This window comes from Rhinoderma darwinii, chromosome 1, assembly GCF_050947455.1.
Source record: "Rhinoderma darwinii isolate aRhiDar2 chromosome 1, aRhiDar2.hap1, whole genome shotgun sequence".
Taxonomy (NCBI): Eukaryota; Metazoa; Chordata; class Amphibia; order Anura; family Rhinodermatidae; genus Rhinoderma; species Rhinoderma darwinii.
The window spans coordinates 186,445,532-186,460,208 of record NC_134687.1 but is presented as its reverse complement, the minus strand read 5'-3'; the positions used below and the strand labels follow the sequence as shown (position 1 = coordinate 186,460,208).

Sequence of the window (14,677 nt, the reverse complement as noted above, 5' to 3'; positions counted from 1 at the left end):
GAATTCAGTCATGGCCAAATACGTTCGCCACCTTTTCAGTATAATAGAAATTCTTGTCCGCTTTTCTTTTATCTGCTGAGTAAAAGTCTCATTCCTTGTTTTTTCCCCATGAATTAGTATGTCGCGGCAGACACTACAGGGTTCCTTGATGGAATAGCATTCTCATTCCCCCCCTTGAAACACACACTGTGTTATAGAAGTGTAGCATTAACACTTTGTAAAAAGTTTATGGAGCCCTTCTCTATGGAGCTAGTTCCCCGAATCATGTTTATTCATGTAGATACTGATGAAAACTCCACCTTCTTCCATCACTGTGTAAACATTTAGAATTTTACATTTTTATTAACAGATGTTGATGTGTTTTAGTATGATATGTCGATATACAGGTTATAATTGTAACGCTTTTATCCCAATCATTTTAAATGATATTCAGTATGACGGTATGAAGATCAGTAAAACTTTGTGGTCTGTTTGGGAAAAGCTATGAAGCCGAATCTATCTATCTATCTATCTATCTATCTATCTATCTATCTATCTATCTATCTATCTATCTATCTATCTATCTATCTATCTATCTATCTATCTATCATCTATCTATCTATCTATCTATCTATCTATCTATCTATCTATCTATCTATCTATCTATCTATCTGTCTATCTGTCTGTCTGTCTGTCTGTCTGTCTGTCTGTCTGTCTGTCTCTATCTGTCTGCCTCTATCTATCTATCTATCTATCTATCTATCTATCTATCTATCTATCTATCTATCTATCTATCTATCTATCTATCTATCTATCTATCTATCTCATATCTATCTATCTATCTATCTATCTATCTAATCTTTGGCACTGTATTTTATATATATATATATATATATATATATATATATATATATATATATATATATATATATATATATATATATATATATATATATATATACTGTCAATAATTAGGTCCACATTTTATACATTTTGCCAAATGATTGACAGCAGAATGTTTAAAATAACACTTTGCAATTGACAAAGAAAGAACGCTATAATGTAGGTCAGTTTATTTTGTAACCCAATAACAGTAATTTGCCCAAAAGCCATAGTATAGGAATTCATGCTGCATATCATTAACGTGGAGCACCATTGTTGATACGCTTTTGATCTAGAAGTATTTTTATGATCCATTTATGCCTAGTGAAGAAAATCTTTCAATGATTTTTTGCCTGGAAATGAATAAGTACAAGTTTTGAAGAGAACATTAGTTGTTTATTATGCAGTACAATTTCTTGTTTAGATTTCTAAGCTGGGAAATGCATGTTTAGTTGATATTAAATAATTCAACTATTATGCTACTACCTTTATTGGCTTCCCTAACAGATTATTAACTTTAAATATGTTTATAAAATCGAGTATCATTTTGTGATGCAGTATTCGATGAGACCATTAAGATGAATCATAGGTCATATTTATGTATCATATCCTGAATGGAAGGTTTTTGGTGGGCTGTACTTTGGTGGGTTTGCACCACTACTGATGGAATATTATACATGTGTTTTGTTGGATCATATAAGTATTATGTTTGGATTATATCTACATTATCATAAGAAATGTAACTTTTATCAATATTATATGATGCATACATTTTATATACAAACATTTTAAAGCCTAGTAACATTAAATTTACTTAATCTGCCAGATATCGAATAGACTGTAATAGTCTTTGGCTCGTTCACCATGGTACCAGAGGAGACACTAATAAGCTCAGGTTTGGTATCGATAATGATGCCCAACAACAACTTCACCTTTGAACTATTGTAGGAGACAATCCCATCTGATGATAACTTTTTGAAAAGATCACTTAAGGTGGCCATAAACACAAGGTAGCTTTTGACCAAACACTTGTCCAGTTGACAGCTCCCCATAAACATGCACGGTGACGCGGCAAAGCCTGCATGTTTATATCATGCGTGGTGCTGTTTTGGGAAGAAACTTTTAAATTCCTTTACCTCCTCCACTCGGTTTCCGCACAATGCAGAAATGTATCTGCCCCGTTTCCTAAAATCTGTGATCATCTCCTTTTGTGTTTTTCACATTACGGACCAAATTATTTTCCAAAGACCCTTGCTCTAACCGCTGAATCTCAGACCGGTAAGATATTTCATCCCTGCCGAGATCAGACCAATAAGTGTAATGTTATCTGCATATTTTAATAGGATATTATACCTATTAGATCTGTCAACGTAAATGTATTGTGTATTAATAACATAGAGTTTACAATGCAATTTTAATGCAATCAATTTAAAGCAAAACATCTGCTTTTTATGTATAGCTGTAGTGTGGGCCCTCAGAATAATTTTCTCTGGTAAGGCAAGATATTCCAATCCAACACTGTACATATCATTTGATATTGTTATTTCTAAAAGTTTAATATGTATGGGCACTTTTTTACATTTTTATGTTCAAATGGTCACTAACTTTTCAACAAACCTTGCATAAATCAACTGATTGCTCACTTTAAATTTACTGCTTTTTCCGCCTCCTAAAGAGGAGATGGACTATCAACTCACTTAGGGATCAGATTACAGCTGCCCATAGAAGTCTATGAAGAGAGGAGGGGAGGAGGAACAGGAGCAGAGTGAGAGGGAGGTATAGAAACACAGACACAGATGCTTTTGCCTATTTCTAGTAAGTGTTCTATCTCACCCCAGTGCTAGATTCTCAGCTATGCTGCTCACTACTGCTGTATAATATCCTCCATGCTGCTGCAGCTTCTGTATATGTGATAGATAGAGATAGGGGTGCAGGATTTTAGTCTTCTCTGTGTGCAGTATATGGCAGACATGATAGCAGTTAGGCTCCACCCATTAGCGCAGAAAATAATGAGACTTAAAGATAGAGCCTGCAGAGGGGAAAACTGCTGAAAATGTCATATACAAGTCAGATAATGTCCAGAATTAGTGTTATTCCTCATGTACAGACATATTACAGCTTAGGTAAGCTTTAAATATAGAAATAAAACAGTTATAAAGGTAGCCTTTAATATGAGATATCAATATAGATCTGTATTTACAATATAGTTGTAGAACCCAATGCTGCAGTCTCCTCCTGAAATTTGATTAAACCAGTATTATGAGCGGTACCAATGGATGTTGACTATTATATGACTATTATAATTATTTTTATTATCCTTATTTTGTGTGTCTGGTGAACAGTCGTGTTCAATGATTAACATGTTTAGCAATGTTAAGGAAGATCCAGTTTATATGCTAATTTATTACTAGAGAAAAAGCCTTTACGATTTCATGTTGTTCAGTGAATCTCTCCAACCTTCCTCACACAATGTAAATTGTCCTCTTAAGCTGACGTTTTAAACTCATTTAAATCACAAAATCCCAATCAATCTTGTTCCTTTTCTAGTAGTGAATGACATCTAGAGTAGGACAGAACTCATCATTCACCTCCTCTTTTCAGTGTATTGTTGCTCTGTGCAGAGTGCCTCTGCATCCATAATGAGGATGGGAATCTGTGCAGAAGATGTTCTTCTCTTGTTTGTATTCAATGTGCAGCGGGAAATGTGCTTGTAAATAGAAATTCCATTAATGGAGAGAAGAGGTCTCTTTATCTGGTGGGTCTTCAGGTTCAAATGTTTGCTGTACCCCTCACAAAAACAATTAGATGTTCGCACATAGTCTCATAAAGTTATATTTATAGAAAAAATCTCCCCCCATCTATTTCACATCAGTAATATTCTACCAGAGTACCCTTGCCACTCCGCTTTGTAATTTAGCTTCTCACTTCTGACAATGTTGTCGGCTTTTTTTCTCAACAATTCTGTCAGATTGAGTCAGGTCTTTATTACCATAGTGACATCAATGTTCCCCGGGTATCAATGAGACCTGATAGGTGCTGGATTATCAGACAGTATTAGAAAAGTATAAAGAACCATCGGGAAGAAAGAATAAACTAAAAGGTTAATACAAATTATGGTACTATAACTTTGTTTTTTAATTTGAGGGATTTCCTTATTGGTTAGCTCTACTCAGTGTTTTAATTCTTGCCTTTTGAAATTCAACCTTGTATTGCAGTTCTGTGCTGGAAAAAATGTCATAATATTTTATTATCATGTGCAAATTATCAGCTTAAAGTGTAACTAAACTTTTATAAAAGTTTTGATATGTCATAATGAAATGTCAGAAGTTTTGATCAGTGGGGTCCGAACGTTGAAACCCCCACCAATTGCTAAACCAGACCAGCAGAAGCACTCAGGTGAGTGGTGCACGTACTGATAGACTTTCTATTGAGCACATACATAGCTCGCTGGGCCGAGATGAGCCGATCAGAAATTAAGCGGCCCATCGCTCAACTGAGAACTTCTGCTGCTTCATTTTAGAGATCGGTGGGGGTCTTCGTGCTCAGACATATCACTATGAGATGTCAAATGTTTTTTAAAAGTCTCTTATGAAGAGTGAAAAGATGTTCTTGTAAGTAAGCCAACTCAAAGGTGCGGAAGGCATGTAGGTAACTACAGAGAAACCTGAGTCACTTACAGGACAGATAAAGCACAAGATCTCATTGAGCATGTGCGGAGAAGAGTGTCAAAGAGGGTAAGAAGAAAAAAGAAGAGAGAGAAGAAGAGGGGAAAAGAAGGAAAAAGACAGAGAACCTGGGTGTTATGGCACAAACTAACATTGATTAGTGAACCAAGTTGCCACTTTATATGGCAGAGGGGTGTGCAGGTTGACTAAATGGGTTGTTGCCGACATAATCAGCCCAAGGAGATCAAATGTCTTGAAATCTGTCCACTTTATCAAGGAGTATAGCTGTTAATTACTAGTTAGTGTGCTGACTTAGTCTCTGTTCACACTGGCTTTAATGTATAAGTCAGTGGAGGTCCATCAGGATTAATCCGTATCTGTTTGAAAATGGATCCATCATGACTCTCTTATAAATGGAGGCCACGGAACTTGTGTGAATAAAGCCTTACATTTTAATAGCAGTATTGCTGTGTTTCAGTTATCACTAAACATTCCCCCAATAGTTTGAAGTTATATGTTGATTGATTCTTATTTGCTAAAGTTTGAGGTTTTAGCAAAACCAGGGAGTGACATTGACTTGATGCAAACCCGATTCCCTCTGATGGAATAATGGCTGTGATACAATGATTTAGTCAGGAAATGATTACATTGGCAGAAATATTCCAGTTATGTTTGTCTGTCAGCATACACCATTTCCAGCTCTCAGCACTCTTCATCACTTGAGATATGATTCTCACATACAGCTGACTTTTGTCAGTGATTATCCAGTAAATGTGAGGATACAGTTGGATGGTCCATACATGATCCAGCCACATCATGAGTGAAAGGAGCTTTTTTTTACTTGATTTGCTCTAGAACTTTGTTAAAGATCTGTGCATATCATCACTTGTCTGTCAAAATGATAAACTGAATTCATTTATTTATTAAAGGGTTTATTTCTTGACCGTAACCAAAGTAAAATTTGTAATATTAGCATGTCTCAAACTCGAAACCATTACATTTCAACATAGAAAACGAATGTTTTAGAGCAATAGCTGAAACACAGTAAAATATTAAAATTCTGTTACCCGTTATGGTTAATGGTAAGATTAGCCATGTCTGCATTTGCCAATACACCTGCATATTACCGGACGAAGAGTGTAAACCTAAAACAACCAAATGCAATCCAATAGTCTCAGGTCATTGGTCTGTGCAGAGAAATTGCAGCATTCAGTAGTTTGGTCCGATTCTCTTTTATTTAAGTCAATGAGTCAGTGAAAAAATCAGACCGCTCACAAATGCTATACGAGGGAGCTCTATTTTCACTTATAGATTGCTAGGGGATGCTGAAAAAAGAGCAGTAATATTTTTTTCTCACTGATGTGAAAAACTCATGATCACTGATGCTACACTGACATTAAAAACTAGCACACGGAACATATACTGACACAATACTGATTCAACTCTGATGTAAAATCATCAGATTTTCCCTGAAGAAACACTGACTCATTTTACAACGCTCGTATGAATACAGCCTTAAAGTGAATGTCTACACTTTTACGCCATTTTTTCTTGTTAATCTAAGTAAGTCCGAAATTGTGTGCTTAATATACCTTTTTAGTGGTAGGAGCTCTATTTTTCTGATATATAGCTCCACATTCCCTACAAAGATGTAAAGCTGAATGATAAAATTCTGGCTGCCTGCTTCCCCTGCTTGGGGGAGCTTACTTCATACTGTTTATAAGCTGTATTTAATAATAAATCAGTATGCAGTAAGCTCCTAAGCGCCACCTTGAGGCAGCTGCAAGCCGTCAGAATCGTATCATTAAACTTTACATCTATCCAGGAAATTTGGAGCTTTGTATGAGAAAAAACGAAGCTCTGCTTGCTATAAAGATATGTTAAGAAATGAATCATCATATGTTACAATGTTTTACCCCAAAAAATGACAAGGTGTTAAAAGGTGGACATTCACTTTAAGATGTCCTGAAGTCGAAATAAAGTTTATCAGCATCAAAAGCTAGTGAGAATGTTGCCAATTATTGGGTTACCTATGCTCAATCTGTAAGATCTCATAGCTTTTTCCAGTGGCACATTTGTGGTTATCCAACATCAGAAAACTCTCTGTGTGAAATTACAAGTCCTCATTATTATTCCTAGGGATGGCCCAGTTCTCACTCAGTATATTCTTAGAATATAGAAACAATTAAACCTAGTACCCTGCACAGTTCCCATGGAAAAATCTTTTACTTATTAAGAGAAATAGAAGTATATACCTGGTGTTCTTTGTATATTTAAACAGAATCTATCTGGCACCATAAAGTGGTTTGGCACAAAGCGTGAACACCATATTTTATTTCACTGGTACTTGAATAAATATTTAAAATTGCGCATGAATATTGACAATATGGTGGCTCATGAATGAGCAATTTACTGCTAATGTTATTTACTTAAGAGTTTGGACACAAGCCAAAACCGTAAATGGTGGATGATACTAAATTTAAACATATAGGTGATATCTGCAATAAGGGGTTTATTTTAAGTAGGTTTATGGAGTATTTTTTCTGGACAGGACCGACAAAATAACAGCTGAGCGGTTTATGTGAACCTTTACCATGCTTGCAGCTCTACTGAATACCATCCATTCATAATAAACAATTTACTGCAAATAACCATTTAATACATTTAAAGACTGTTGGATTTCATGGACATGCACCTTTCAAATCAAATTTTCATGAATCTTTCATCTGTTTCGTATGTTCAGCCTGATGTATTAGAGCAAAATTAGGTATACAACATCTGGAATTGTGGTTAGGCAGCTGAATTTTATGTAACTTTTGTTGCCTGCAAGACCATCTGCACCTTAATGAAATTCTGTATGTTAGCTTGCTTGGTTTGTCCACCTGTGGACATTACGAAGGAGATGGACATATGTCCAATTGGGTTAGAAGCCGGGCTAATTTCTCAGGTCTATATCTACTAGTATATAGCAATTTTTCTCCCAACAGTTTTCATCTGATGCCTTCTCATATACCAAAGGTTCACTTTGAGAGCCACAAAAATTGATAGCTGCCAATCAGGAACCTCAATTAAGTAAACTTTACTTATATACCCACCGCCCCTTATTATCCTGGCTGCACCAAGCCTTAACCCTACCAATGTTGCAACATGCTCTCCTAGATGTATATTCTCATCTAATATAATCTTTAACCTTAAAGACGTTGTCTGAGAATAGAAAAAAGGCTGCATTTTTTTTCAGAAGCAGCGCCTTTTTATTATATGTTATTTATATATACCTACCATGTTAAAGTATAGCTTCAATATCTCTCTTACTGGTCCTTCTTATATCATCTTTGCATTCATATTCCCCTGAAAAATGCATCAGGTTGTACAGTGTGCATCATCAACATTTCTGTAGAAGAGAGGTGACTACCCTGGTCTGCACAAGAGCGTGAAGATTCAATGTGGTCACAGCTGGCATTTGTATCTGTTGCTAGGCAACCTAAACCCATTTGGGCACTAGCTTGCAAGCTTGGTTTTCACTTGTTTTACTTTAAATAAACTGTTTAAGTTGGCTTGCCCATGTTCCAGACATCTATCTTTATCATCTGACTCAGTCTATTGAGACAAAGTTAAATAAAAGTGTTTTACAAACTACCGTTTGTCAGGTCATGTTTCCATTCCCAATTTTATTAGACCCAGATGCCACTTTTGACACTATCAATCATCAACTTCTCCAAGACTTTCCTTTTAATTGGTTTAAGTGGTACAGTTTTCTTCTGGCTCACATCAAACTCATCTGCTCTCTTCTATCTGTTGAAAAAGCAATGACCTCATGCTGTTTTACATTTTTCTTTTTCATATTGTACTAGAATATTGGAGCACAATTATGAAAAAGAAACAAAAAAAAAGAAAACAAAAGGGGATGACATGACTCATGGCACCCACGTTTATGTACACAATCTCTCTGACTACTTCATCCAAATCTAGCCACTTACCCATATGGCACTGCCCGCGCTACATTATGTTTTTGTAAAATGTTATTTAAATTAAGGATATTTATTAAGATTCCACCCCAAAGTACACCCCTTATACTGTAAGTTAGACTGCGGTCTTTTATAAGATTAACTCACATTTAATTTCACTGTTGTTCAATTGCTAAAGGTTAGTGTGCACGCATTTGTACTTTTTAACATTTTGATTGCATGAAGTGTTAAATCTCATGGGAAGAGTCTTACAATAAAGTCTTTAGTGACTTAAGGTGGGTGGGAAGCTTAAAAAGCTTTTGATGGATAAATTCAGCCTCCAGGCCACCAGTTGGACCGCTTTGACTGAAGATATTATTATAATCCAAAAATCCACAGTTTTCAGATGTTTCACAGATAATAATTTTCCAGTGACTCCAGCTGGTGGGATCAGGGCAAAAGGAAAATTTATCAAAGTTACCAAACAAAAGAGGCCCTTCTAATAAATATGTATATATATATATATATATATATATATATATATATATATATATATATATATATACATATATCTATAGATATATATATATATATTTATATATGCCGCCATATGTTTTTTCCTATTGCACCATATTAGAGGCTTATCAGCAAAAACAATTATTTTAGGGGAGAATAGCCTAAAGTTGCTAATAGAAATTCACAGCTGTTTTCTGACTCAACCTTAAACATCCATGCTTAGTTCAAACAAATGTATAAAAGTAAAAAATATTTTTCTTCATTGCCAGAATTTTTTTTATGTTTGACCAACTTAAGGAATTTGCTTAACTGGTTGCCGACACAGGACGAGAATGCTCGCCCTGAGCGGCGAGTACTTTGCGCATTAGGATGAGCATTCTCATCCTGTGTGACAGCCATCTGTGTGCGCGATCGAGAGCGGGGCAACGGCTGTAATACACAGCCACGGCCCCGTTCTGACAGCAGAGAGAAGAGAAACCTGTTCTCTCCGCCGTTAACCCTTTGAATGCCGCGATGAAAGTTGAACGCGGCGTTCAAGGGGACTGCACATTGATCGCGTCACAGAAGATAACTGTGACGTGATCAAAACCCATAACCTGTATGGCCAGACAGCCCAGGGTCCATTGAAGGACCCCAGGGCTGTCTGAACACATTTCCTGTTGTTAGGGCATGCCCTAACACAGGGGTCTCAAACTCGGCCGGGTAAGTGGGCCACATATAGAAAAAATGGGAAGTTGATGGGCCGCATTACTTTCAAATTTGATACAATACAAAATTATTGTTAATCAATTAGTTATTTGATCTACTATAACACTACATTACTATAATAATACCGTTAGGTTTAAAATTTGAGATATTTCTCCACGTGCTTAATTCAACAATCCAGTTTTCCAGTTTAAGTGTCGCTAAATGCAGTCCGGCGCCTCAGTTGGCAGTGTTTGGCAGACACATGTCAAGATTGGGCAGCCCCTTTTTAGATAGTGCCACAGTGCCCTCTGTGGATGCTGCCACAATGCCCTCTGTGGATGCTGCCACAGTGCCCTCTGTGGATGCTGCCACAGTGCCTTCTGTAGATGCTGCTACAGAGTCCTCTGTAGATGCTGCCACAGTGCCTTCTGCAGATAATGCCAAAGTGCCCTCTGTTGATAATTCCACCGCGCCCTCTGTAGATAATGCCACAGTGCCCTATGTAGATAATGCCACAGTGCCCTCTGTAGATAATGTAACACACCCCTAGATAATGCCACAGTGCCCTCTGTACATACTGCTACAGTGCCCTCCGCAGATGCTGCGACAGTGCCCTCTGCAGATAATGCCACACACACCCCAAGTAGATAGCTCCATTGGGGCTCCCTCTAGGAGTGGTATCCCCAGCCAGAGCGTGTCGATGTATTAACAGCGATGTCAGAGGCTTCCCCAGAGTCCCAGAGCAGAGCCTATACTAGCGCTCTGCCCGAGACTCCAGCTCTGGGGAAGCCCCAGACATTGCTGTCCATATGTGGACAGCGATGTCAGAAGATTCCACAGAGTCCTGGAGCAGAGCCTATACTAGCGCTCTGCCCGGGACTCCGGCTCTGGGGAAGCCCCAGACATCATGTGTCCATACATGGACATCGATGTCAGGGAATTTGACAGAGTCCCAGAGCAAAAACGATACTAGCGCTTTGCCCGGGACTCCGCTCTGGGGAAGACCCTGACACACTGTCCATATATGGACAACGATGTCATGGAATTCCACAGAGTCCCGGAGCAGAGCCGATACTAGCGCTCTGCCCGGGACTCCGCTCTGGGGAAGACCCTGACATACTGTCCATATATGGACAGCGATGTCAGGGAATTCCACAGCGTCCCAGAGCAGAGCCTTTACTAGCGCTCTGCACGGGACTCCGGCTCTGGGGAAGCCCCAGACATCGCTGTCCATATGTGGACAGCGATGTCAGGGAATTCCACAGCGTCCCAGAGCAGAGCCTATACTAGCGCTCTGCACGGGACTCCGGCTCTGGGGAAGCCCCAGACATCTCTGACCATATGTGGACAGCGATGTCAGGGAATTCCAGAGTCCTGGAGCAGAGTCTGTACTATAGGCTCTGTGTGCCGCGGGCCGCAGATGACAGCCCCTGCTTGAGACCCCTGCCCTAACAACTGCCTGTGTACAATCAGTACACAGGATAATGTACTAGCATAAAGATCTACACCGCGTTCCTAATTATTATGCAAATGTTATTTTTCGATGATTTTCCTAAATAGTCGATGCAAATGACAGTCAGTATAATCTTCAAGCCATCAACCGTTGGAGTATAATGCAAATTTTATGGAACAAATCTAATGATAACAGATTTTTTTTTAGAAGTAAAAAAACTCAAAATGCACTGTTTCAAATTATTATGCACAACAGAGATCAAAACATTTTAAAGGTTGTAAAGAGAACTAAAATGGTAATTTGTTGAATTTGCAGCATCAGGAGGTCATATTTACAGAAATCAAAAGCTCTTTCAATAAAAAAAAATTAACAGGCCAAGTTACATGCTAACCTAGGACCAGGGGCGTAACTAGGAAAGACTGGGCCCCATAGCAAACTTTTGACTGTGCCCCCCCTCCCCTGGGTGTCACACAACCCCCCCTTGTAGATAGTGCCTTTTATACAGCCCCACCCTGTAGATAACGCCATACGGCCCCCCCTGTAGATAACGCCATACAGCCCCCCTGTAGATAACATCATACAGACCCCCCTGTAGATAACGTCATACAGCCCCCCTGTAGATAACGCCATACAGCCCCCTGTAGATAACGCCATAACGCTCCCCTGTAGATAACGCCATACAGCCCCCCTGTAGATAACGCCATACAGCCCCCCTGTAGATAACGCCATACAGCCCCCCTGTAGATAACGCCATAGAGCCCCCTGTAGATGATGCCATACAGCCCCCTGTAGATAACGCCATACAGCCCCCCCAGTAGATAACGCCATACAGGCCCCCTGTAGATAACGCCATACAGCCCCCCTGTAGATAACATCATACAGACCCCACTGTAGATAACGCCATACAGCCCCCCTGTAGATAACGCCATACAGCCCCCCTGTAGATAAAGCCATACAGCCCCCCTGTAGATAACGCCATACAGCCCCCCTGTAGATAACATCATACAGCCCACCCTATAGATAGCGCCATACAGCCCCCCTGTAGATAACGCCATACAGCCCCCCTGTAGATAACGCCATACAGCCCCCTGTAGATAACGCCATACAGCCCCCCTGTAGGTAACGCTATACAGCCCACCCTATAGATAGCGCCATACAGCCCCCTGTAGATAACGCCATACAGACCCCCCTGTAGATAACGCCATACAGCGCCCTCTGTAGATAACATCAAAGAGCCCCCCCTGTAGATAACGCCATACAGCCCCCCTGTAGATAACGCCATACAGGCCCCTCTGTAGATAATGCCATACAGCCCACCCTTTAGATAGCGCCTTACAGCCCCCCTGTAGATAACGCCATACAGCCCCCTCTGTAGATAACATCATACAGCCCCCCTGTAGATAACGCCATACAGCCGCTGATGTAGATAACGCCATACAGCCCCCTCTGTAGATAACGCCATACAGCCCACCCTGTTGATAACATCATACAGACCCCTTTGTAAATAGCGCCATACAGCCCCCCTGTAGATAACACCATACAGCCCCCTGTAGGTAACGGCATACAGCTCCCCCGTAGGTAACGCTATACAGCCCCCCTGTAGATAACGCCATACAGCCCCCGCTGTAGGTAACGCTATACAGACCACCCTGTAGGTAACGCCATACAGCCGCCTGTAGATAACGCCATACAGCCCCCCTGTAGGTAACGCCATACAGCCCCCTGTAGGTAACGCCATACAGCCCCCTGTAAGTAACGCTATACAGCCCCCCTGTAGGTAATGCTATACAGCCCCCCCTGTAGGTAACGCCATACAGCCCCCTGTAAGTAACTCTATACAGCCCCCTGTAGGTAACGCTATACAGCCCCCTGTAGATAACGCCATACAGCCCCCCTGTAGGTAACGCTATACAGCCCCCCCTGTAGGTAACTCCATGCAGCCCCAACTCCCCAAAAAAATCTGACCTATAGTGTGTCCTACAAAAGATATGTGTCCCCTATCCACAGGATAGGGGATACATGTGTGATCGCTGGCAGCGATAAGGAGAACGGGGGACCGAAAGTCCCCTGAAGTTCTCCATGACTAACCTCGGACTTCCGGAGTCTGCGCAGCTCAAGAAAATGAAAGGAGCGCTGGTCACGCATGCGCACAAGCACGACCGGCGCTCCATTAATTTCTACGGAGATGCCGACACAGACCGAGGTTTGTGAGGGAGAACTTCAGGGGACTTTCCGTCCCCTGTTCTCCTTATCGTTGCCGGCGGTCACACATGTATCCCCTATCCTGTGGATAGGGGACACATGTCTTATGTAGGAACAACCCATTTAATGGCAGAGCGGGGAGATACCTCCCTGCTCTGCCGTAGTGTTCAGTGGCGTCGCGCTGTAGCAGCCATAGCGGCAGGGCCTTGTAGCAGCCGCTATGGCTGCTATAGCGGTAGTTACGCCACTGCATAGGACCCCTTCTTTGATATCACCTTCACAATTCTTGCATCCATTGAATTTGTGAGTATTTGGACAGTTTCTGCTTGAATATCTTTGCAGGCTGTCAGAATAGCCTCCCAGAGCTTCTGTTTTGATGTGAACTGCCTCCCACCCTAATAGATATTTTGCTTGAGGATGCTCCAAAGGTTCTCAATAGGGTTGAGGTCAGGGGAACATGGGGGCCACACCATGAGTTTCTCTACTTTTATGCCTATAGCAGCCAATGACACAGAGGTATGCTTTGCAGCATGAGATGGTGCATTGTCATGCATTAATATAATTTTGCTACGGAAGACACGGTTCTTCTTTTTGTACCACGGAAGAAAGTGGTCAGTCATAAACTCTATGTACTTTGCAGAGGTCATTTTCACACCGTCAGAAACCCTAAAGGGGCCTACCAGCTCTCTCCCCATGATTCCAGCCCAAAACATGACTCTGCCACCTCCTTGCTGACGTCGCAGCCTTGTCGGGACATGGTGGCCATTCACCAACCATCCACTACTCCATCCATCTGGACCATCCAGGGTTGCACGGCACTCATCAGTAAAAACACGGTTTGAAAATTAGTCTTCATGTATTTCTGAGCCCACTGCAACCATTTCTGCTTGTGAGGATTGTTTAGGGGTGGCCAAATAATAGCTTTATGCACACTTGCAAACCTCTGGAGGATCCTACACCTTGAGGTTCGCGGGACTCCAGAGGCACCAGCGGCTTCAAATACCTGTTTGCTTCTTTGCAATGGCATTTTAGCAGCTGCTCTCCTAATCCTATTAATTTGTCTGGCAGAAACCTTCCTCATTATGCCTTTATCTGAACGAACCCGTCTGTGCTCTGAATCAGCCACAAATCTTTTCACAGTACGATGATCACGCTTAAGTTTTTTTGAAATATCCAATGTTTTCATACCTTGTCCAAGGTATTGCACTATTTCACGCTTTTCGGCAGCAGAGAGATCCTTTTTCTTTCCCATATTGCTTGAAACCTGTGGCCTGCTTAATAATGTATAACGTCCTTCTTAAGTAGTTTTCCTTTGATTGGGCACACCTGGCAAACTAATTATCACAGGT

The 14,677-nt window shown here is 40.6% G+C and overlaps 1 protein-coding gene across 3 annotated transcripts in view; it reads left to right on the top strand.

Moving 5' to 3' along the window:
- The window catches only part of BMPR1B (bone morphogenetic protein receptor type 1B), a 555,987-nt gene that overhangs the window by 439,098 nt on the left and 102,212 nt on the right, over positions 1-14,677 (top strand). The gene's annotated exons all lie outside the window — the stretch shown is intronic.